This window comes from Oxyura jamaicensis, chromosome 8, assembly GCF_011077185.1.
Source record: "Oxyura jamaicensis isolate SHBP4307 breed ruddy duck chromosome 8, BPBGC_Ojam_1.0, whole genome shotgun sequence".
Classification (NCBI taxonomy): Eukaryota; Metazoa; Chordata; class Aves; order Anseriformes; family Anatidae; genus Oxyura; species Oxyura jamaicensis.
In genome coordinates, this window is record NC_048900.1 from 25,703,019 (window position 1) to 25,727,108 (window position 24,090).

General features: G+C 39.9%; 1 protein-coding gene across 3 annotated transcripts in view; it reads left to right on the forward strand.

Annotated features, from left to right (window-relative positions):
* Positions 1 to 3,006: 3,006 nt before the first annotated feature.
* The window catches only part of ZFYVE9 (zinc finger FYVE-type containing 9), a 57,915-nt gene continuing 36,831 nt past the window's right edge, over positions 3,007 to 24,090 (forward strand). The window contains exons 1-2 of one of the 3 annotated variants that reach the window (XM_035332866.1): positions 3,007 to 3,135; positions 19,041 to 19,145. The gene's annotated coding sequence lies outside the window, so the exon portion shown is untranslated. Of the gene's footprint in view, positions 3,136 to 3,730; positions 3,887 to 19,040; positions 19,146 to 24,090 lie in introns of those variants that run through there. The other 2 variants (XM_035332867.1, XM_035332868.1) reach the window with 2 other exon arrangements.

Below are 24,090 nucleotides of genomic sequence, written 5' to 3' on the forward strand. Positions count from 1 at the left end.
CAGTGCTTTTAAAACTTTTGGAGGAAAGTTATCTATACCTGCTGATGCACAGCCTTATTAGCTTCTGTTTAACATCCCCCTCAGTGCCTGTTGTAATGGAATGTATTTCATCATCATCATACGATATTTGTGTATCGTCTGGCTCTTCCCCAAATACAGACCAGAAATATTTATTGAGCTCTTCTGCCTTCCTGTGTTATTGTTAGCGTTTCTACTTTTTCCATCTAGTAACAGACTCAAACCATTGGAAAGCTTCTTTCCCCCCCAAGTTTCTGCAAGTTTTATCAAATACTTTAAACATTTTTATTTCTCCATGACTGTTGTTCATAGATTATTATTGCATCATTTTGAATCCTGTATCAGTTGCCTGTAATTCCGAGCTCTCAACATACATTTGTTGCTACAAACATACATCTTTGTATTGACTCTGTAGCTCTCGGCTGCCCACGTCAAGGATGGCAACCCACAGCTTCCCCTCACCTTTCTAGCTGTCATCTTGTCACCCACTTTCCAGTTCCTTACCTTCATTCTGGTTGGAGTCTTCACATCCATACACTGTCCTTTATGCCTCTTTCTTATCTTCTCATAAAGAGCTGGGCAAAGATGGTAAAAGGCTTAGAAAAGATGTGGCAGATCAATACCAAATGTCCATGCTATCATCTGGGATACTATTTGGCACGTTTTTCTTGTCACAACACTGTAGATGCTCACTGACATGAAGCTGATGTACTACAAAGAGCTGAAGATATTTTTTTCAGAGTTTGTACCTGTCAGTCTCACTGAATGTGCCAAGTAAATGGTCCATGTCTTACAGGCTTGCTGGGGCTTGGGACCAAGATTATTGATTTGTTTTGCACCTAGTGTTTTTCACTATTCATACGCAAATACTTTCTATTTGAACACAAGCAGAGGGAGCACAGTCGGAAGACAGGAAGGACAGTCTCCCTGCTTTCATTTCAGGTGTCTGGCACCACAGCTGCCTGGAGCAGCAACTTGAGTTTTGCTGAGTTCCTCCTTCTCTAGAGACATCATCTTCATTGGGAACAAGTCATGTGGCATCCAAGGTGCATATAGATACTGAGAGGAGACAGAGCATGAGACCATGCCTCATCACCTTAACTCGTAGAGATTTTACCTGTCTCTCCTAACTCCTTTTTTTTCCATGAGATTGATTTCTTGCAGAACAGCCAATTATGACCTTCAGGTAAAAACACTCAGTGCCTGCTGAATTCCAGTGACAGTTGCATGTAGAGGGATTAAAGCAGAACAAAATTCTGGTAGTGATAGGACTCTGAGACATATGTAGACGGAAAACCTATGCAGTTGCATGCAGTTGCCTAGAGGGTATGAAGTGTTATATTGATCATCCTTTAATTTATTTCCTTTTTGTTTGTCAGGCAGATTGCATGTTTAACAGTCAAAGCTGTTTCATGAGACTTGTTTTGAGGATAGTGATTGTGCACTGGACTGGATGAGAGCTCCTCATCTGTGCTTTACCAGCACGACACCACTAAGGAGACAGCATGATGGGGTTAACCAGGAATGCTTTATGGGAGAAAATAAATTCCATCTCCATTAATATGCTACTACCAGATATGATTGATTAGTATTTTTTTTCTCGTCAGCTCTTCTCCCATGGATTGATGATTCAGTTGATTGGGAGTATCTTATATTTTCTGCTTGAAAAGCACAAAGTTCTACCAGAATCAATGAATAAACATTAAGTGCTTCCTTGTCATTTCAGGTGGGATGAACTGATGGTTGTGGAGCGGTAAGGCCTATATGTCACCAACAGGGCTCATTACACCTTATTTGCCTCTGTACATAGGAAGCTAGTGGAGAAGCCTAACTCGTGGAAACTGGTAGCCAGCAAGCACAAAGATCTGAAAATGCGCTGTTGGTGAATGAAAAGAACACAGACCCCGCCGTTCCCCATTGCCAGGGGTGACATGGCGCCCTGAGGTGGCCCTCACAGGCGGTTCCCCCTCAGAGCCCGGCGGGGCGCGAGCCGTGAGCCGTTAGCCGTTAACCGTTAGCCGTTAGCGCGGGCCCGGCGAGGCGGCACGCGGCTGAGCGTTAGCGAAGGCGCTGCGAGGCGTTCGTGAGGCGGCGGGGCGAGGCGCCCGGGGGGCGGCAGCCGTGCCTCAGCCTCCGGAGCCCTCCGCCCGGCAGGGGGCGGCTGTAGGCGGCGCGGCCGGCCGCGGGAGCCCGGGGCCGGCAAATCCCTGTCCGCCCCTCGCCCCGTGAGCCCCGCAGCGGGTCGCGCACACACACACACACGGGGATGTTTTTTCTTCACAGCCGGACTGCTGGGCGCCTGCACCCAGGGTAAGGGGGGGGAGAGGTGTTTCCATGCTCCCTCCGTTTAATGAGAGAATCGGCGAGGCTCTGAGTAATGGTTTCGCATATATTTATCTGTCAGCTTGCACTTTTGAGTCAGTTTCTGTGAGGAATGAGTACGGATTATTTAATCTTTTTCTCCCTCTGGAATCCTGCTTTGAGTGTCTTTGAGCAGGTGGCTCCGTGGCTGCACCTTTCTCCAGCCGGCTGCGGATGGCTGTGCCTGCGCCCGACACGCAGCCCTGGCTGTGTGAGGGGGAGAAATTATTTTTCGAAATACGAAAAAAAAAAAAAAAAAAAAAAAAAAAAAAAATAAAACACGGACGGCTCCCAACCAGCCCCTAGGTGCGGCTGGCTGCGGGGCGCGTCGCCGCGAAGCGCCCGAGGGACCGTTGCCAGGGCTGCCTTGCGGTGTGCCCCCGGGTCGCCCCCGGAGCTTGGCCGGGGCTGAGGGGCGGGCGGGCTCCGGCGGTGCCGGGTCACCCCTCCCGCGGCAGGCGGCGGGGCGGGGGTGCGGCAGGCTCGGCGGTGCCTCCCCGGCGGTGCCGCAGTGCCGTGCGCTGCCACTGGGGCCGGCCAGGGGGCGCTGGCTGCCGGGAGCTGCGGCGGCCTTGGCCGCGGAGCCAGCGAGCGAGTGAGGCCGGCTCGCGGGCGGGGAGGGCGGGCGCCGGCCTCTCTCCAGCGCTCGCAGGGGGCTCTGCGGGGCCCGCCCGGGAGCTGAGCGGCGGCGGCGGAGCGCGGCCCCGGGGGATTCCCCTCGCCATGCAGACCCGGCGGCGCCTGCCGCCTGCCGAGGTGAGTGAGCCCAGCCGAGCCGAGCCGTCCGCCCCCAGGCCCGGGAGGCTGGGGGACCCCTCTCCCCAGGCCCCTGCCGCCCGGAGCGAGGCCCCGCGGGCGGGGAGGGCTCCGCTACCTCGGCCTGAGCTGCCGCCGCCCCGGCCTGGGGCTGGGGGGCTGCGGGTGCCTCCTCACCCCCCGCCGCCCTTGGCCACCGCACGCCTCCGAGGGGAGAGGGGCGATCGCCCCTCAGCCCTCCCCCTCCCCGGCCGGTCCTGCGAGCCCCCTCCCCGCTGTTCCCCGCCGTCCTTGGGTGCTGCTCGCCGGCTGCCTGCGCTGGGCGACCCCTTCTCCCAGCTCCGAGGCTCCTGCAGAAGGGCGAAGAGCCCTCGCCCTGCTCATCGCGGCTCGCAGCCGGAGCCTCCCCGGGACCCCCCGTGTGCCGCCGGGGCAAGGCTCGGCTCGGCTCGGCTCGGCTCGGCTCGCCCCGGAGGGAGCCAGCGGGCAGCCTGGGCTCACAGCCCGGGGAGGGGAGGAGCCCTGCCTTCATCTGGTGCCCTTTTTATGGCCTGATCTCTGCTCCGGCCCCGGGCGCTGAATGTTACTCGCTCATCGCGATGTGTAACAAGTCACTCCCGCAATGGTGGTAGTGCCGGAGGGGGATGGGGCGAGCGGCGGCATGCGTTTTGTAACATCTCTGAGTGCCACTGTGGTCAGATCTCACGCGGGGAATAACCGGCACTTTTGGCGTGTCAGGCTTTCTGCAGAGGTGGGTTAGTTACTTGCTCATAAACGGCACGGTTAGATAGGTGCACATGATGGAGGGTGGCTGAAGGGCTGTTTTCATCTCTTAACCAGGCTGAGAAACAAGTAGCAGATGGGAATTGAGAGACTTTCTGCTTTAGCGTTCACTATTTTATTTATAGATATTCCTGGTTATTTTATGACAAAGCTTTTTTATTTTTTATTTTTATTTTTTAAATACACATACTTTCATTCAATTCAGATATTAGAAGTTGACTGAATAAAGAATCTCAAGATCTTGCAGTCTTTATATTAAGCATGGTTGTATTAGATTAGAATCGCAGAATGACACTGCCCTCAATATTTTGTGTCAGGCTGAATCCAAAACTGGAAGGGGCCCTATATAAACAAGTAAAATAAGAAAGACACTCTACTCAGATAAAACCTTTTATTTTCTTTGGTTAGAATTTTATTGGCTAGGTGATGTTTTAAAACATAATTAACTTTTATTAACAAATCATTTTCGATTGCATGGAATGAATCCAGATTTTAGATATTCCTCCAGTGGTTGAAACAACATCAAAATCCTTTGTTACGGTATGAAGCCAATGGTGTGTTGCTGTTTGTTTGTTTGGTTTGGTTTTTAAGTTATGGCATGCCATACAGAACTACAAGAACCAGAGAGACAAAAATAAAAGTATCTTCAGAGGTTTGGAAAATTTGAAATGGAAGCTGAAAAAGGGCCTAAAATCAGGCAAGTCTCCCTCTAATTCAAGCTCTGATCTAAATCTAACAAGTTACATCTTCAGACACGTTACAGTGGATTCTGTAATGGCCCGTTGCTTTACGGTGCTTTCTTTGGTGTGTGAAAAGGAAAGAAAAAACACCCCAGAGTGGCAGTACTGAGTCCTGATATTTGGAGTAGCTCTGAGTCAATTATTAGGCTGGGGATTAAATACTTTCAAACACATGTTTTGGGATCTGAGGCCTGGGGCTAAGGCTGACATGAAATAGAGTGGCTTTTTTTTTTTTTTAGGTTGGCATAACGTCTGGCTGTGACTGTCTCAGGGAACAAAGGTAGAAACTAAACAACAAAGCAATATTAAAACTTGTGGCCAAGGAATGATAAGCTTTTAATGTCCGTTGTGGCCTGTCCTGTGCAAACTTTAGCATAAAAGAGCTTGCTAGTTTTCCGGTTTACAGATTCTTTGTGAAAAAAATACTTGAAATTATTTTGCAAAAGCTTTGCTGTTGAATAAAAGTTGGCTAGAAAGAAATGTCTCTTGGAATAAATTGTGTATTCATATTTTGTTGATCAGAATAATCTTTTGATGCATTAAGGTGAGAATCTTTCAAATATGTGTCAGTTTCTTGACAGAAGATAAGATGAGGGATACAAATTGCAGTGCACAGTTAGTATGTGTGCTGATGAATCAGGGATCTGATCCAGAACACTGCTGGAAGATACCTGTATATTTATAGACTACTTTGAAACTTTCATGTGAAAATTACTGTTTTTTTTTTTTTTTTTTTTTTTTTTTTTTTTTTTGTGATTGAGATTAAATTGTCTAAAGAAATTAAGACAGCCTGTTGTAGAGCTCTGTTTGTCATTCCTTGTGAGATTTGAACTTTGGAATGAACAGAAATATGAACTGACATGCTCAGTTTTCCCTCCTGTTGTTTTTGTTACACGTTGAGAAATGTTTCAGTACAATGACACTAAACAGTTACAATGCTTTTTGTATTGGTAAGAAATGTATAATTAAGGGTAAATGGATGGAACTAAGTTAAAGTATGAGATCTAGGTCATAGAAAAACCTCTAGAAATAAAGTTACTTCTGTGTTGTCTCTAAGTGTTGGTTACGTCTTGCAGCATTGGGAAAATTATGACAATTAATGTCAATGGATGGGAAGTTTATAAAGATACACAAAGAATCCATCATTTACATAGTAGTTTCTACTTAAGTATCTACTTAAATTAGAATTCAGGATACACATTCATACAAATGTATTTGACTAGCAACTGGAGCAAAACATGCTATATTGTTACCCAAAGAATAAGTGTGAAAAATTATTCTGAGATAAAGGTAAACAACCAGTATCACTATTTATTTGATAGATAGGATTATTCTATTATTACAAAGTGTTTTCCTACTTATTATTTAGTTGTCTGGTTAATGCTTCATTGAAACCAAAGTCTAACATTTATTTATTTTTAAATTTGGATATTGAGATTCTTCGTAAACATTTCACGTTTACAGACTGTAATGCACCCTATTACATCTTAAAGAGTGTAGCTCTCAGCTGGTGAGGAGCTGAGGAGGAATGAGTGTGAGTGTCCCAGGGTATTAAACTCTGTCATTCTTTGAAATGTTAGTTTCTAGGGAAAATTTTGAAACACTGAAGATCTTGTGACCTGGGATTAATGAATTGTACACTCAGGGCTTTTGTCTTTGTTTCCTGAATGTGCTTTATGACGTTTTCTCTCTTTTGCATCACACACTTGCTAGGTTTGGGGTATTTAGGAGGAATGTTGCTGTTTAGACTGCCATAGCAGATAGGTGGAATATGAAGAATACTTTTAGGGTAAAGTTTAAATGTATTCTTTCACTGAATATTTCCAGTGTTGTTTTGCTGTTGTACTGCTAGAAGAGATAAGTGGAAATGTGTAATATTGATAATTATTTTTCAGAAATAACAGCCCTCATACTAGTTTATCAGCATGAAATTGGCTGAAGGTGAATGGTAGAGAAAATCTGTAAATGGTCACTTGAACTATTTTAAAGATCTTTACTAGAGTAATTACTAATCTATAAACACAGGTTAAAGGCAGATAGTATGTGGCCAGGAGCTTATGAGTGACAACACTGGGCAGATTGTTCCTTCAGAATTCTTTCTCTAGATCTGCTCAAATGGGATTTAATTTACAGAAGTCCTGTCAAATGATTTTACACATGCATAGTTCTAAGAGTAAAAAAAAAAAAAAAAAAAAAAAAAAAAAAAGTGGTAAACCATGTGAAACAAGTGTGGAGTCACAATCTGTAGATTTTCTGTATTTTAGAAAGTGTGGAGCTAGAGTGCTCTCTGAACAGCTTCCGTGATTCTTTCAGTGTAAGTATAAACTAGGGCAATGGTTGTTTTGCCTTAGTTTAATGTTGTTATAAAGATACATGAGGAGAGCTTAAAGAACCTTTAACGTTGTTTTGCTTCTGTGTAAAATTCTGTGTAAAAATTGGTAATATGTCAGTTTGGCCATCTTATGTTTTAAAGTTTTGGTGTCCATGTGTTATTTATTTTTTTTCACATATTCTGTCCCCAGTGTCCACTGGACATTGGGCAAATGAGAACATGGACTTCAGGCTGGATTTCTACTTGCATTTTTTTTGTACTTTTCTCTATGTTCTTGAGCAGCAATTACTGACCTCCATATAGAATCATATTCAGATAATGCTGATGGCTGTGCTCTCTATATGCTGCTTCTATGTTGGATATAGAATATATAAATATCTTGTTTACTATATGTTAATATTCCTTATATCCCTGCTACTTTGATGGCAATTGAAACTATGAATCTGCCTTATGAGTCTGGGGGGTCACGATGGTATCAGTTATTTAAGGGAGTATGTTGATGGTCCAGAAGCATTCCGGTTTGCAGTGTGAACATCAGCTTGGTTTTCTGTCAAGCATTCTGTTGCATGTTATCACTTTATATTTTAATTTCTCTTTTCTATACTACCCTCCCCACCCCCCATGCCTTTTAATATCAACAGGAAGCTTGATGAATATTTTTGAAGAGATTGATTGCCTAATGAAGTGGAGTAGGACTTTACAAGTGAATTTTTTTTCTTAAAATTGTTTTGTTAGATATCTGTTACTGGTTCAGTTCCAGCATAGTAACAGAGATGGAAAGCTTTCTAATGAAGGCTTGAGGCATCAACTGATATTTTTGATAGTGGTGCTGAACCTTGTTTTAGGGTATGGCTTTGTATATAAAACAAAGCAGTAATGTGTCTTCACTAGCATCTTCCTGTTAGTTAGTGGGGTTGGAGCTGAACTGCTGGTCGCAGTAGCTAGAAAAAAGAACTAAAGCCTAATGTAGACAAAGCTGTAGCTGTTTTTTCTTCTATTATCTGCATATGAAAATACTTCTCTGTTGTAGATTTCACTTTGGTAACTATTTTAGGACTGCTTCCCAGCAATTGATGATTAGTGACAGAGGAATTAGGCACGATCAGAGATGCTGGCAATGTTTTGCGTTTTTGCATGTGTTGAGAAAATCCCTTGCCCTGATAAAAGTTAGAAAATAAATACAGTCTACCAAATGATGACTATTTTTACTGGTAATGTTTCATTATGAGTCTCACTTAATGACTTCTTGTACTTCAGTTTTGCCAGAGAGCATTTGGGGGCCTGCCTAAAAAGGCAAATTATTTAGTATTTATTGTAAGTGCAGTGCCATTTTTTTGTTAGTGAAGTGGTAACTGGGAGGAACCTGTCCTCCCACCTTCCCAGCATACCAAGAATCCGGGGTCATTTCCTACCAGGTGATGGTTTGAAGTTAGGCCATATTTATGTCAGAGATTGATGTGTGCTCTTTCAATCACTGAAGTGCTGTAGTTGCCGTAGTAATACTTACTTCAGGATACTTGCAGTTTTTAAAATTACTGTGATGTGAAACTTTTTGTTTACTTCTATGATATACTGAAACTCTTTTATAAATAATAGACCTCAGTCTTTATACGTGAGTTCCGAAGACACCATTCATATTTCACTCTAAGTTTAAAATTTTATTTGGGGAAGTGATACAGTGAAATACATTAGAAAATTCACAGGAGGTTATCAGTGGAGGAACATACGCTGATACGTTTCTCTGGAAAATCGTACAGTGAACTTAAAAGGAGTTGGTGATGTTCAGTGCAAGGAGCAGATCAAAGAGCTTTCTAAATCCCATAATAGCTTCTCTATCTGTGAATGACACTGACTATTAGAGGAGCTTTTCTGTTTCCAGATTGTTTCGTAGTGTCAAAACTCTGCTTTGAACTCAATATACATGTTGACTTTGCCTGTTTCCATTCAACAAGTGATCTAGATGGTTGACTTAGGATTGCTAAAATAAAGGCCAAGCCATTTGTAACTATGAATTTACAGTAAATAGAAAATTATGATAAATTAAAGAAGAATTGGCAAATCAGGTGAATATACATAGGATGTATTGCTTAATGTGTTGGCCAGACAGATTATTGAAAGTCTGGGAGATGTTATAGAACAAAAATTGCAGATAGTTCCAGATCTGGGATTCTTTTTTGGTTCTTAGTTATTATCTTCTGTACTGCTATTTCTCATGTTTCTTTTAATCTGGTCAACAAAACTGTTCTCTCATTTATTTCCTTTTCTTCTTCAACCTCTTCATGTTGTGTTGTTGTTGTCATCAAGCTCTTATTTTTTGGATAGTTGGATATGAAGAGGAAGGCTTAGGAGGGGTGTCATCAGCGGTAAGCTGTGGGGCTCGGGTTCCGGTGATCTGGATTCCTCTGGTCTGTGCTGCACCCACGCCTCATTCTGATCCTGGGTGTGCCGTGCATCCGGCACCTCCAAGAGGTGCGCTCTGCTGATGTGTCTGGGGGTGACTCGGGTAATTCCTGCCCCTGCTACAAGGCAGAAGAAAAATGTGTTCCCTCTTCAAGTGCTGCGGTTGGGAGCTTTGCATATCAATTTAAACAAAATCAAATTTGTTTTCCCACCAGACTGGGAAATGCAGTGACTGAAGAGATAGCATATTTGTTTTTTCTTCTTGTGTTGTAGAGCAAGAAAGGCAAGTGAGCTTGAAGAACTTGGATCTTACATCTCCATTTGTGTCAGCTCCACTAATTGTTGAAAAGGGGCAATGTTTACTTGTCTTTTTAGGACATCACAGATCCAGGGAGTACGCTGCCTGATGTCATGCAAGACTGAGGACAGCTGATGCTCAAAAGTGCTTAATGGTTCTTGGGTGGAGTCATTGCAGGGTGTTGGTCCAGTCCTGCAGACTGAAAAAGGAACTCCCATCACTCTAGCTGAACCAGTGGAATTCTAAAACCACATTTATTTCTGATGACCAGTTCTTTTCTACCTGTAATTCTTCAGAATTTATGCAAGATTTTGTAAGTAGCAGGGGAATTCTTTAAAGATCTGGACATGGAGAGAATGTTGCTTCATTATGAATTAGAAGATATGTTGAATGAGTTCTGTAGCGTAAACTGAATCTGATGTTTATATATACCTGAGTTCTTTGAGGTGCTTTATTTGTAAGCATATTGTTCTACCATAGTTGGAATGAAAGAAGCTTGTTATCCTGGAAATTGAAATCCTTTTTGCCCCTTAGTATCTCTTCCCTTCCCTTTCCTCTGCAGTAACCCCAGCATTCTCACATAACACCTTAATTCTGTTTTTTGCAGAACCGTGTGGGTATTGATTGCCCAGCAGGTTGCTGCCAAAAATACATAGAGCAGCTGAGTTCTGCTTGGCTTTCCCTCAGAGAAGAGCCATTTGCATTTGTTTTTACAATGCAGATACTAATTTTCATGAACGATTTTTCGTTCGGGGGGGGAAAGACCAGTATAAAAAATAGTAAGTGAACAATGTGCTTCCGTAATCTTCATTTCCATAGGAAATCAAATAAAAAATACAACACTTGATAAGCAATAGTACTGAACACTTGCCCAGTACATAAGTCTGGGCAAGTCAGTCTAATTTGTGTTACTGAGACTGGGAATACTGAGGTTTCTTAACAGGATGGAGAGGACACAGAAATTACATGTTTAAAATATACCACTTTAACTATACCCAGTGAACCAGTCAGGTCAATGTAATTTTTTATTCCTTATCTGCACTGTAATGCAGATAAATGAACATTTAATATGAACTGAGATTGCATAAATGGCAAGTTCCCTCTTTGCCTATTAATTTCTTGGGAATATATTTGGCCGTCTTTTTGAAATTGCATGTTTTTCTACGATGGAAATGCATGCTGCTGGCTGCTTCTGAGGCTTGTGTTTTGTAGCAAAAGACACAGCTAACTCACCTGGAGCTCTCCTGAGGTCAGTGCTTCAGTGCATAACCCCTGTCTGGGGGCTGGCCGGTTAGATAGCCCTGCAGAGCATGTTACAGGTCATCGTGTTCCGAGGTTGCTTTGTGAGTGGGATCTTGATTAGTTAATGAGTATGGTTTTGATCTTTATTTGCTGAGTTTAAAGGTATCCGTAAAGCACACTTGTAAGGTTATATATACTGTTAACAGATTGCTTTAAATAGCATATATGTTGAAATAACCACTTAACTGAAACATCAAATTGCATTGATTGTAAGGATTTCTTACTGTATTTTTGTCTAAATGACGAAGGCTGAATAAAAACCCCGTATACTTGATGTATCATGCAGTTCTTTCTCAATTCTTTTATTAATGTAACTTAATGTCATTACTGTAGCATCAGTCTACCTACATACTTTCGCACTTTCAAGAAATTATATTAGAGTACTGGCATAATATCCTTTATATTGTATTTACTCTAGTTTTAGTTAATGCCACTTGTAAAATACATTTTAACCTATCATGGATATTTGTGCATAGTTTTTTTGTTTTTGTTTACTCCTGTAGAATGAACCTGGGTGTTGAATGATGAGGATTAAAACTTGTTTCTTGAGAATGGTGGGCAATAGATATGTGGATATTTAGTGTCTTTTTCTTCTCCTGTAATGCACTTCGTAGTTGTATTCTTTCTTCTTTTACCATTAAGCTTCATTTCTGTACAGCTGGCTTGTAGATGCAGTTGTACCATCTATTTTGAGGAAATGCAAAAAGTGGCACTCCTGTATTTAATGAAACTTTTCTGAACCTGGGCTTTCAAACAGGGATCCCTGAGGGAAGCAGGTGGCTGTGCTGATCCTGGGTGTTGGACTCCTGGTGTTGTATATGTCCAAGTCATATTCCACACTGCAGATGGCTGAGAGCTTTAACTGGATTCCTGAAGGTGCCATGACATCAATAAATAATGATGCGGATAGGTAGAAGGCAGGATGACAGGTACAATGATATCTTGTTTTGACTGTTATTTTGGCCATGTTTTTTCTTCATTTTTGATAGGTGTTTTTTCTATAGACTTTTATTTATGTCACCACTGATACTGGGTTTGATCCAACCATTCCTAGAGTTGGGGAATGAGCCTGTGTAGTTAATAAGGGCATTAACAACTGCTTTATACCAGCGGATCTGAACAGTGAGGTCAAAACGTGGGGTTTCTCATTTCTTTTGTCAGAGAAGGAAGGAAGCATGGGTAAGGGGGAAAGAAAATGGTTGCAGGAAGAAGTGAGTGAGGATGTGTTTGAGAGGGGGAAGGGGGAAACAAGACGAACAGACAAAGAGAATGGAACACAAGAATATAGTAGTATAGTCTGAAAGGGGGAGAGGAAGAAAAAATGTAGGGATCCATGGCAGTGCAGAATGAACAGCTCTATTGGTGGACAAAGGAGTTGGGTGAGGTATCTTATTTCTGGGGTGTCTGAGAAATGTCACATCTGAGTTTTTGGGGGATTTGGAGACCTTAGAGCTCCAAAAGATTTCTGGAAGCAATGTTTGGCCTCAATAATGAATGCTTTCTGAAATTCTGTTTTGTATCTGTTAAGCCTTTATTTCATTTGACTACAATGTTACAGAATTATGGGCACTTATTTTTATAACTAAAACTTTTCCGAGTCTAATCTACATTTTGAGCAAATGTCCTGATTGGTATATTGCACCACTGGAGCAAGGAAAAAAAGCTTTGACGTGAATATGAATGCAAGACACTCACCAGTTCTGTTGGTTAGCATCTAGTTCCTTCAGCACTGTTAAACGGATGTTAATGGACCTCAGCGTAAATGAGAATCATGCTCAGAAATAGCAGTGCAGCCAGCTTCAGTACACACTGTTGCCATGGTTGTGTCGAGGTGTATGGAGTGAGTTACTCGTTACAGATGACTTGAGACGTAATGCACGGTGAGCATCAGCAGGGTAGGTAGGACCTGGTCATAAACACGTGGGAATGAACTTTTTGACATTTGACAAGACAAGAATAGTTCATAATGTGTTAGTGTTTGCATGTGTCTGTATATATGCGTTTATAGCAGGTTAATCTCAGCATGATATAAATAGGTCAGTACAATTGGAGAAATGAATTGCTAGTAGGAATTAAAAGTTACTTCTTTTGAGATAATTTCAGGTTGAAGGGAGTGTGAGAAAAACATTCATAGATCTCTGAATCTATTTTCAGAGACACATGATGATCCAGCTCTGCAAAACACAGGATTTGGGAAATAATAACTGCTTGCTGCCTCTAACAATGCTATTTCCTATTAAAAGACTATATGGGAAAGATTATAGAAAGCTGTCATTACAAAGCTATTAAATGAATAAAGAAGACTACAGCAGCATTGGAAAGAGGATGTATCCAACCGTGTTGATAAAGGTAGCTTTAGTAGCAGATTGACTGATGTTCAGTAAAAAGTGCTGGTAGACTTTCAGGCTTCTTTTCTGTACAGATTGCCCTTTCTCTAAAGAGCAGCTGAGTGCATAAATTGTGTTGCTTCTAGCAGCTTCTCTCCCCAGTGGGCACAACTCAGAATTGATGGGCTAGGAAATGGTAGCAAAGCGGTTTCCCTCTGCCCGCTGTCCTTTTTATCTGTCCCATTCTGGTTGTGTGGCAATTCTGGCTTTTATTATCAGATACAGATCTTGCTAACGGCACCTGCAAGTATGGGTCTCCTGGGGTTTTATAAAAAGGACAGTTCCTCGGCATTTAATTAGTGATTCTAGGCGACCTTAGTCAGTTTTTCCCATATTGCCCAAACCTAAGAAATACCTGAAACAAAGATCTGTGTGTCTGGGATTCTATCTTGTTTCTACCTTACATTAGAAAGAAGGAAAAACTTACAAACTATTACAATATAGGATTAATCCACTCTGAGATGCATTGCATGTAACTTTAAATAATTTTACTCTTCAAATCTTCTAAGCTTTAACTTCTAATAGTCAAACTGTTGTTTCTCAAATACAGAAACATAACAAGTAATCTCAAACCTATTTATTCAGTTTTACTTTAATTTGAATAAAAGCTACATGACCATGACAGTCGTCAAGTGTTTTTAAAAAGCACATTGTAGAATTGAAAACATTATGTGGAATCCATGCACAAATGAAGAAACATGGCTTCATATTAATTAATATTTAATACACTGTGAGTGGATTCTTTGTGGTTTACAATATTTTGAACTTAGAGATGTGTAAAGCAGTGTTGACAACATAGGTATATAAGACACTCAATTTTGAATTGAGCTGTATGAGCATGTGAGTAAGTTCAGGAAAGGATTTTCTCTTTTACCTAACTACTCCTCTGGAAAAAATTGCATTGAAGGCAGCACTGCGGTGTAAACCTAGCTATTTGTTCTTTAAGGGAGCCAGTTGTGGATACTTTTCGAGCCAGTCGAAAGTAGTTATATAAGAAGGACATGTGGTTCTTGTCTCCAGGTGCTGACGGCCCGGCCTCTGTAGCGTGCTGAGAAATATGGGCTTTTTGGCAAGACTGGTTTTTGTGTCAAGAAAATAAATCAATTTCTTTCTTCTTGAAATAGTAAAAAAGTAGGAAATGGACTTTATATTCTACTGTAAGGTCTTATAAAGCAGGTGTCCTTCTCCGTTGGGTCGCTTTCTCTTATTTACTGAAGGACAAAGGTTGGGAAGGTTGCTGCAATTTTTCTTGTCTCCCTGTTACTTTTGACTGTGATACTTTCTGCAAGGCTTCTTTGAAGTTGCTGCTCTTTTGACTGCCTTACTGCTGCTCTGGCATGCATGAATGTCTCCTTACGGAAACTTGGCTGGAGACAAAAGTGAAAATAATAGCTTTAAAATGGCACGGGGAAAAGTAAAGGGAAAAAATGCAAACATTAGTGAAATAATTAGAGAAACTATGTTCTGCTTTAGGCGTCATCCATCTCTATTTGTGGAATTGATTGGAAAAAAAAGACAAACCAATGCAACACTGAAATAGTTTATCTTTTGTCAGCATTTGTGGGTAGAGAGCTGGTACAAAGTGTTGTGTTCCACCAAAATAGCCTGCCATGCCCTCATCTACTCTTTGGTTAATTTGCATTGAATAGGAGGAACGTCAGGGAATTATGGTAAATAAACAAGCAATACTTGGTCATCATGGGGTTTTGGTGCAGGCAAAGGGTAAGAAGAGATGGTCTTGTTTATATTTGTTATATCTCACCTCTTGCTGCTGTTTTTAGTATCTCTTATTAAATGGATGTAAGACAAGCTTTGATGGAATTTTTTAATCCTGAAGTGCTTCTTAGGCAAGATATTTTTGAAAAATTCTGTTGCTATTTTCTGAGTCTCCATTAGTAAATTAGAATTATATTTTTTTTGGTCACATTGCATGGCTGCTGATTTCATTTATTAAGAGAACAATTGATGTTGAAATGTTTAATTTGTGGCCCAGTCTGAAGGCCTTGCCATTGCAGGCATTTTTCTGCGCGTGAACCAGATAGTGCTAATGCTGGCTCACAGACAATTCATAACTCTCTTCTTGTGTTTGGCACCCACGAGAGGAGAACAGCCCTGTACTGTCTCTGTGCAGAATGAATAGATGTTTGAGAGTGGATGAAGTTCAGAAAGACAACTGCACTGGAGAATGAAGCTTGCTTTCATTCATTTAGCATGGACATGTACTGTCCATATGGGTGTTGTTGTGACAGCATGTCCCGAGACTGGTCTGAGGGCTGCTTTGAGGGAGGAGCTTTCCTAGGTAGTAATTTGTCTTTCTACTTACATTAATTCTTAACAAGTAATACAAACACATATTCACGTGAAACTTGACTAAAAGTTGCTGCTTCATTTGAGAGAGGCCAAGAAGGAACTGTTATGAAGCGCCAAACTGTTGGGCGCAAGGTACATCGCCATTATTCCAAGCATTTTAGCACTGAAGAGAGGAAGAAACCGCACCTTTTCCATGAGTGAGGACTTAATTTTCAGATTAACTGATCAGATAATTAAAATAATTCATACTCTGTAACTGATGTGTCACTGCTACCTATTTTCACTCTTATTTAAATTTACCACTTTCCTGTTAATGTAAGCCCCTGCTATGGTTTCTTGTTGTGGTTTGTATTCTTGCAGCATTTGGGACCTGAATATCCCTGCTGTACATTGTGTCCCTGAATCTCCCATCTCATCCTTCCAGCGTGTAGACAAGTAGGAAGTTTAGATTCCAGCGTTGAAATCTGGGTTTGCATTTAAGATAATGCCTTATTTGACTAATCTTGCAACAATAAAGTGCCTTAAAATGGCTGCAGATGTATTCCTGCCTACTCAGACATCTTCTCACTGGTAGCACATTATAGAGGAGCTGTAGTGTAGTTTGGAGTTGGATCCTTGCCAGTAGATGGAAGCATTTTTTAGCATCTCTTCATGCTTTGAGCTTTCTGCATTTTTTTACATAGTATTGAAATTGCTGCTTTTTCAGTCTCTTTCCATTTATTGTAAGCTATTCCAATTTGTGTTAGTTCAGATTCCTTCCATTTGGTATTGTAAACATTTTTTACATTCTTTTTTGTGGAAGATATTTCTAATCTTATATTTTTAGAGCTCTTTTCTTCTATTCTTCATCTTCTTTTTATTCTAGGCACGTCTCTGCTTGTCAAATTTCTCTTCAATTTCTGTTTTGCTTTTGCAGTAATTGGCAGACACCCTCCTGGAGCTCCTGAGGGAAATCGTACATGTAGGGTTATAACCAAAGCAGCACCTGAGTGATATCACTGTAGGGCAGGAGACAGAGAGTTCAGCCAACCAGCAGCACAAGAGATAAGAAACTGAGAAATGCTCAAAGTAAGCAAAGTGGAACAGCAGAGACACTGGGCCTCCTTCTTTAAAATCTTATGTTCAATAGGAACATGGTTTTGGGTGGAAATTTATATTTTCTTTTCCTTTTTTTTTTTTTTTTTTAATGTGATGGAATCCTTTTCTAGCAGTGTGTATAAAAAGCCTGATAATCACTAGGTTTTGCACTGTTGTGAATATTCTTGGCTCGCCCTTGTAGTTATTCTTTTTGTCCTTGGTTCTGTTTTAATATATATTCCTTACATTAACTTCTTATTGGAAAAAGAACTTGACTTTGTTGTCAGCTTATGGTTAATTTTTTCATGGAACATGTTACAATTTACTTTTTTTCTTCTTCTTTTTTTTTTTCTTATTTTTTATTTTTTAATTGCTTTGTGTATAAATATGCAACATTCATATCTGTAAGCATGCTTTGATTTTATGCATTGATCTTTGTAAGGAGAAATGGCTGCTGAGAGTAAATGTTGAACTGTAAACAGAAAGCTCTAGGACCTCCAGGTAATACTTCAAAGCTTTCTTCAGAAACTGCTAACAGTTGATAGAATGTGTTCATCTGTGTTATGGGGAACAAAGTTATATGGGAAGAATGGAACAAGGAAGGTGGATCAGAATAAAAGCAAGGAATAGCAACTCTGTACCATTGCCCTGAGCACTGCCTGCCTGTTGGCGTGTTGGGTTAGGGCACTGCTAACAGCACAGCACGGTTCAGCTGCGGGTTGCTGGGTCTGATCCATTCCTGGTTGGTAAGGATGGAAGTTTGTGGTTAATGTATAACTGACTGCTTAGCGGGAAATATGTTTGATGTTCCTGACCCAGTTGACAGGCCTCATCATAAATCACAAAGAGAATTGTCATTAATTGATCCATCTTTTTAAAGGGGTCATGGAAACTGAATCATTTTCCTCCAGCTACAGGCCAGAAGGGAACATGGTGATGATATAAGTATGCCATATGTACTTCACATCCCTTTAAAAAAACTGATAATTCTGAAGCCTTTCAGTGGAAGTACACGTTCCCAGACCTTCATTTTTGCATGCATATTAAATCCAACAGAAGAACCTTGTAATGCAATAATTGCTACTATTTCCCAAATATCCAAAATTCATTTTAGCTTATAGAGGTTGAAATATACATGGATGGCATCAGAAATTTACTTTGCATGCTGGTACGGTTCTGTTGGCTTGTAAAGCTGTGTGATTTTTTCCTGAGTTGGGAAACAGTACCACTAAGAATGCTGCTGTTCAGTTCATTAGTTTCCTGGAATTATTACTGTAGTTTATTTCTGCAAAGAATAATAAACAACCCTGGGAAAGTTGTAGTATAATGCTGAATGTTGCTTTCATGCATGGAAAACTGATTTTTTTCAGCTCTGTTTATTTTGTTGGAGTTTTAAGATTTTTTTTTTTTTTCTAACAAGCTGCTGCTTTATCAGAGCACTAGTAAATGTTTCAACTACCTAACAGGTCGAATACCAGCACCAGCAAACCTTAAAACACGAAGTTATCTCAGTCAGTCCTTGTTCTTGTTTGGTTGTTTGTCATAAATAGCCTTTTCTTCTTTGTTCATGGTTGTTTTGGATTCTTGAGCTGTATTGACTACTAGGAAAATGAGCGCCAAACCTAGAGGAATGCTCTAGTAAGGAAAACAAGGTACTTTCTTCTGAAGACTCTTGTCTTCCTGGGTCCTCCCTGCTATGAAAGGTTGATGCCATTGTGTTTTTTAAGAGACTAAGTGTTTTGGAAGTGAAGGGAGTCTAGGATTGTAGGAGGAATAATTTGAAGACAAAAACAGTTGTTTAGTTATAACAGAATCAGTGGGAAGCTGATAAATGCAGTTTACAGAATTCAGAGGGCCATGAATTTTTCTAGAGTATCAAAGCTACTAGCTTTTTATTTTTGGAAGGCCTATTGTAGTGTAGTATAATTAACTTCAGAGACTAGTTTTATAAATTAAGCGCTACAGTCAAGGTCACCGGGGATACAAGGGCAGTTGGAATTGCTGCCTCACTCTGTGGGTTTACAATTAAATGAAGAATAATTGTTGATAGGTAGCAATGTGTTTTTTATTAGCAGCCTTTTTCATCAGAATATTGGAGTGCAATATTGACACAGTGCATAGATCCCTGAATCAAAAGCTGCAAACATAATGTAAATCATTTAAAGGCTTGCAGCATTTACCAAATGTGCCTGTGTTAGCAGCAGTCATGCACTGAAAAAACCTGGTTTGTGGCAGAATTACCAGTTATAAAATGCATGTTTATATTTTCTTTTTAGGATCAAGTAGAACACACTGATTCAGCAGAACTGGCTGGTTGTGCTGCAGTCATCATGAGTAGGCACAGGGTCATTCGTTTCTTAACATATGTATAGGAGAAAAAGGTAAGAGGCAAGTTCTGCTTTAGAATATAATGATTCAGCGGTGTTTACGTGAAATGCATGTGTTTTTATGTATGCCTATGGATGTATCATTCTATGCACACCCATATACATGTACATTATCTTGTATACAAGCTGATGGAGTATTTTTAGCATTTTGGGATTTTGTTCTTTACTGAGAGTAATTGCCTTGTTTTAGAGCAGAGATGTGTCTTGTTTTCTTTGGGGGTGGGAAGTGGGCAAAGTCTTTCTTCCTCAGTCTGTGCTGTAGGCAGATCTCATCAGTTAAAAATACAGCTATTGCTGAACTCTCTCAGCAAGCTGTTCATTACAATTGAGGTCCTTGACTTTCTCCTCCCAGGGGCAAATAATATAAACGTCATTAAAGGGAGCTGCAAAGATATGTGGACAGTGTTTCCTGAGGTTGAAGAAAGTCCTCAGGAGCATTAGATCTAACAAATCAATTTGTCCAGCTGATACGCAATTCTGTGTTGCTGCACTATGAGAAGATGACATTTTCTGGACTCAGAAACTCAGGATGAATGAGCAATGTTTGTTTTCAGTCTGGTCATGCCCCTTGTGACTTTCATATTAGGAGTCTTATATATTTTTGTTGAGTGCTATTATAAACTATTTCAGTAGTTTGTTTAGTCAGAGCTTACTGAAACATGTATATTTAGAGTTTTATATTGGAACAGAATAGTCTGCACACAGGGCAGCATGATAGGAGGTCCTGAATTCTAATTCTGCTTCTTTATAAACCCCCTGATTTGTAGGCCTTTTCTATGAGGTTAGTAGTTATATTATTACTTTGTGGCACATTTTTAACTATAGAGTGTTAGTGTGATCATGTGCTGGTTGTCTGCTCGTAGATTCAAGAAAATTGAAAGGCTGTCAGTTACAGTGGGGAAAAACTCTTGAAGGTAATGTGGGAGGTCCAGAGCAGAAGATCATGACTAATCTAATTCCTCATTGTGCAGACCAAAGCAAGTATGAGTCTTGCCACTTTGCAGATATAACACAAGGCCTATTTATTTGTACACATCCTTTCCCAAGAAGAAGCAGGCATGTAGGACATGTGAGCTGTCTTGAGAGGCAGCCTCCAACGTTAAACCTGTTCAGAATACCAAGTAATATTAAGGAAGATTTTTGTGTCCTTTACCTCTGTCTCTCTCCCTCCAGAGTAATCAGTTAAAGTTTGTTTGATGTCTAGATGCTCAGATGGCAAGGATAGTAGTTCTGGATGTATTTCTGACACAAACATTCTGGTATGTGCACCTTTATATTTAGACATTAAGGGAGGGTAGAGCATATAAGCTTGATAAAAGGTTAAGTGCTTAAATTTTGCAGATTAAGAAGATAAGCCCTATGCTGTTGTATGAAGAAATTGATAAGTAAAACAGACTTTCTGAATTATGCATTATCTGTGATCCAACAGGAGCTTGAAGATAATCTGACTGACAGATTGCATGTTCCCATTAGCTTTTTGCTGTGAAAGACAGGAGATGGCTCTGCAGTGGGTGAAAATTGATCTAGGGTTCTGGCCTTACTGTGCAAGGGGTGGTAGCCATTATATTTTCTTTTTTGGGGGGGATACAAAATTAAAATATTCTGCTACTTTGCATTTTTTTGCCTATAATTTGTCTTTTCTGCCAGATCCATGGAGGACTTTGATCTGTGTTTTTGAAATCTCATCTTGTGGTTTTCACAGGATTGGTGATTTATGTCTTCTTTTGCTTGTATTGGCACAATATCCTGTTCTTCATATTGTTCATCCCAATATATACCAATTTAGGAAATGTCTCGTTTTTGGCAGCATACAGCTAAAATCACCATTGAACTTTCTTCCCAATTTGCTCATGTCTTCATATTCACCTTTCCAGAGTTTGAATTGTGTGTTGGCTCCTCAGTTCCCCTCCATCCTATGGCCTGGGATAGCTGAGCAATAATATTAAAGAGTTTCACAACTATAAATGATCCTTTAAAAATGTCATTTCGGCCTTTATACTAGGAGAAAGTTTGGGACTAGAATAATGCCAAATCTGGTCCAAACTTTTATAGTAGTACCTGTGAGTTACAATTAAAGTTTCCAAAGACCTATAAAGGAATAAGTTTGGTTTCATTTATGTTAGATAGTCAAAATATTTAAATTCTAAACCATGGAGACAGTAGCATCAGATTATTGTAGTGTGCTGTGTTAGAGCATTTTGTGTTATCTCTTTTGATCTTGAGTTGCTTGGCTATGCAGACTTGAAGTATTATCTCTTAAAATGGCAAATATTTGAGTTGCTGACAATGCATTGGTCAAGAAGCATTGCAGGTGTCTTAGGAACATAAGTCCTTGTCCTCCTTTTCAGTCAGTAAGGACTTCTGTGGGTTTGGCAATGTCTTTTTTCTTTTTCTTTTTCTTTTTCTTTTTCTTTTTCTTTTTCTTTTTCTTTTTCTTTTTCTTTTTCTTTTTCTTTTTCTTTTTCTTTTTCTTTTTCTTTTTCTTTTTCTTTTTCTTTTTCTTTTTCTTTTTCTGCTCTTGGACAGAAACTCAGGAAAAATGTGTGTGTGTGTGTTGGGGTATGTTCTTTTATATAAAAATAATAATTTTAAATGTTAGACGTGAGGATTTGCAGCTGGCCTTCTCTGAGAAATACCTACTTGCATAGACAAGGAGATATCATTTAAATTGGCTGTCAGCTTAGTGATTGTGAGCTTAAAAATAAAAGATTCTCTCTATATCCTGGCACATCAGTAAGTGAAATAACAATAATGATATAAAAAGTCTCTTCTCTCCAGTTTGGATTATGAGCATCCATCACTTTGGATTTTGGCTCATTGCATACTTATGCACTAGCATTTGAACTTCAGAATTCCTATGGTTACATATCATAGAATCATAGAACAGCTCGGGTTGGAAGGCACATTAAAAATCACCCAGTTCCAACCCCCTGCCATGGGCAGGGATGCCACCTACTAGGTCAGGCTGCTCAGGGCCTCATCCAACCTGTATTTGTTTATGTGTGGTTCTCTTAATTTAGAATTCTTAAAAGTAAAGTATAGAAAAAATCCCTCTACCCTACTGGACCAAAGTTAAACTCCCAAATATTAGGTGATTAATTCTTATATAGTACCTATTTTAATAAGATAATAATTTCACAGAGTTGTTATGAAGTATTAACTACGTTGGGATTTTAAGGGAGTGGGGATAAAATTCTAAGTCTTGTTTATATTATGCCCTTGTTGTTAGACATGATTTCCTAAGTCTGAATACTTGTATTTTTAATGTTATAAAATCACAATATAAAGTTTAAAAGCCAAACCTTGACTAAAATAAATCAAAATAGTAACTTTTATTGTGAGCTTCTGACGTTGCTCTTTGGTTAGGTATAATCTTGTTGATTTGTATGACAAGCAACAACCAGCTAATATGGGACTAGATTTAGGAAATGCTAGGGCAAACATTACTTAGATTCTGCTTGCTCCGGTGTACATGGATTTTAGTTGGCTCTAAATTTCATCAGGCTTTCAGTCAGGTTTCAATTTTGGATGAATGGTCAGACTGGATTTTTTCTAAGTGTCTAAAAGCTACACAAAGTCAAAATGCAGTGGTTCAAAGCTACTTAAAAGCATGTTTTGACCAACTGTATAGTCAGCATAGCATTCCCTCCCCATCAACTTGCTTGTCACTAATCATTATCTTCCCTAAAATAAACAAAACAAAAATATACCTGCTTGTAGCCTGTGTCTTTGGGGCCTCTGCTTCTACAGTTTGTGTTTATGGCCAAGCAAATGACTGGATGCCCTTTTTGACAATGCAAGTGCATGGAAATCTGAGGGCAGTGGTTTCAGACAGTGGCACAGTTTAACTCTGTAGAACACAAATAATTTTGTATGATACTTTTCAGTCTAGCTTCCACTGACAAATATTCTTTGCATCATTTAATTTAGTAGTGGGCCTTTGCTAGACTGGAGTATTATCATTATAATGTAAATTAAGTCCATTCTAAGTGGATGTGAAATGATACCGTATTTAGTACAAAAGGGTCTTACTATGGTGCATTAAATTAGGTTGATGATCAGAAATCTGAATGGAAGAAAAAAATCAAGTGAAATATTCATTGGGGCAGATTCTAATTAACTTTTCAGTACTTGGTATTCACAGAGCTGGTAATGATGCTTCCATCAAAGTATTGAAATGAGTCAGAGGGAAAGGTGAAAGAGAACCTCCAAACTCTTGCAAGCTGGTTGTAGTTTAAATGAGCTTATTTTTTGTATGTCTAAGGAGAAGTATCTGCTTTTTATTTTTATTTTTATTTTGGTTTAATTATGTAGTAAATGTAATTGTTTTAGTTAAAATACTGTGACAGATTGTTAATGCAGTGACTTGGTGGGCAGGTTGGATCGCTCAGAGACCTTACAATAGCTGTCTAAGGGATCAAAGAGTACACCCTGTCAGAGTTAGAGGTCAGACCCTGGTTTTGCATTCTTCAGGAAAGCAAGTACATTAGAGAGTGTAAAAGGTTGAGCTTTTTTTTGAAATATCCTCAGCCTCTGATCATTGTGCCCATCTTCTCCATTGCTTATGTTATAATACGTGCATCTGTGTACAATAGGTGATATGGCTAATCATCTAGATACTTTTCTTGCAAAAGGAGCTAATCTTAAATTATAGAAGACAAGGCAAATCTGAGAATTTGTAAGGTAGTTACTCTTTTACCTCTGAATTACTTTGCAAATGGTCTTTTTTTTTTTTTTGGTTGATACTTCTTGCAATTTCTAGGCTGCCATTATACTATTTTTTAAAAAAAGTTGGCTGTCTGCATATATCTTTAAAGTATAATTTAATCTGGTTGCATCAAATAGTGATGTATTTACATTGTAACACGATGTCCTATTAAAAACACCACATGGCAAATTTGAGGTCAACCTAAAAAACTTGAACTAAGCATTTAGTGAT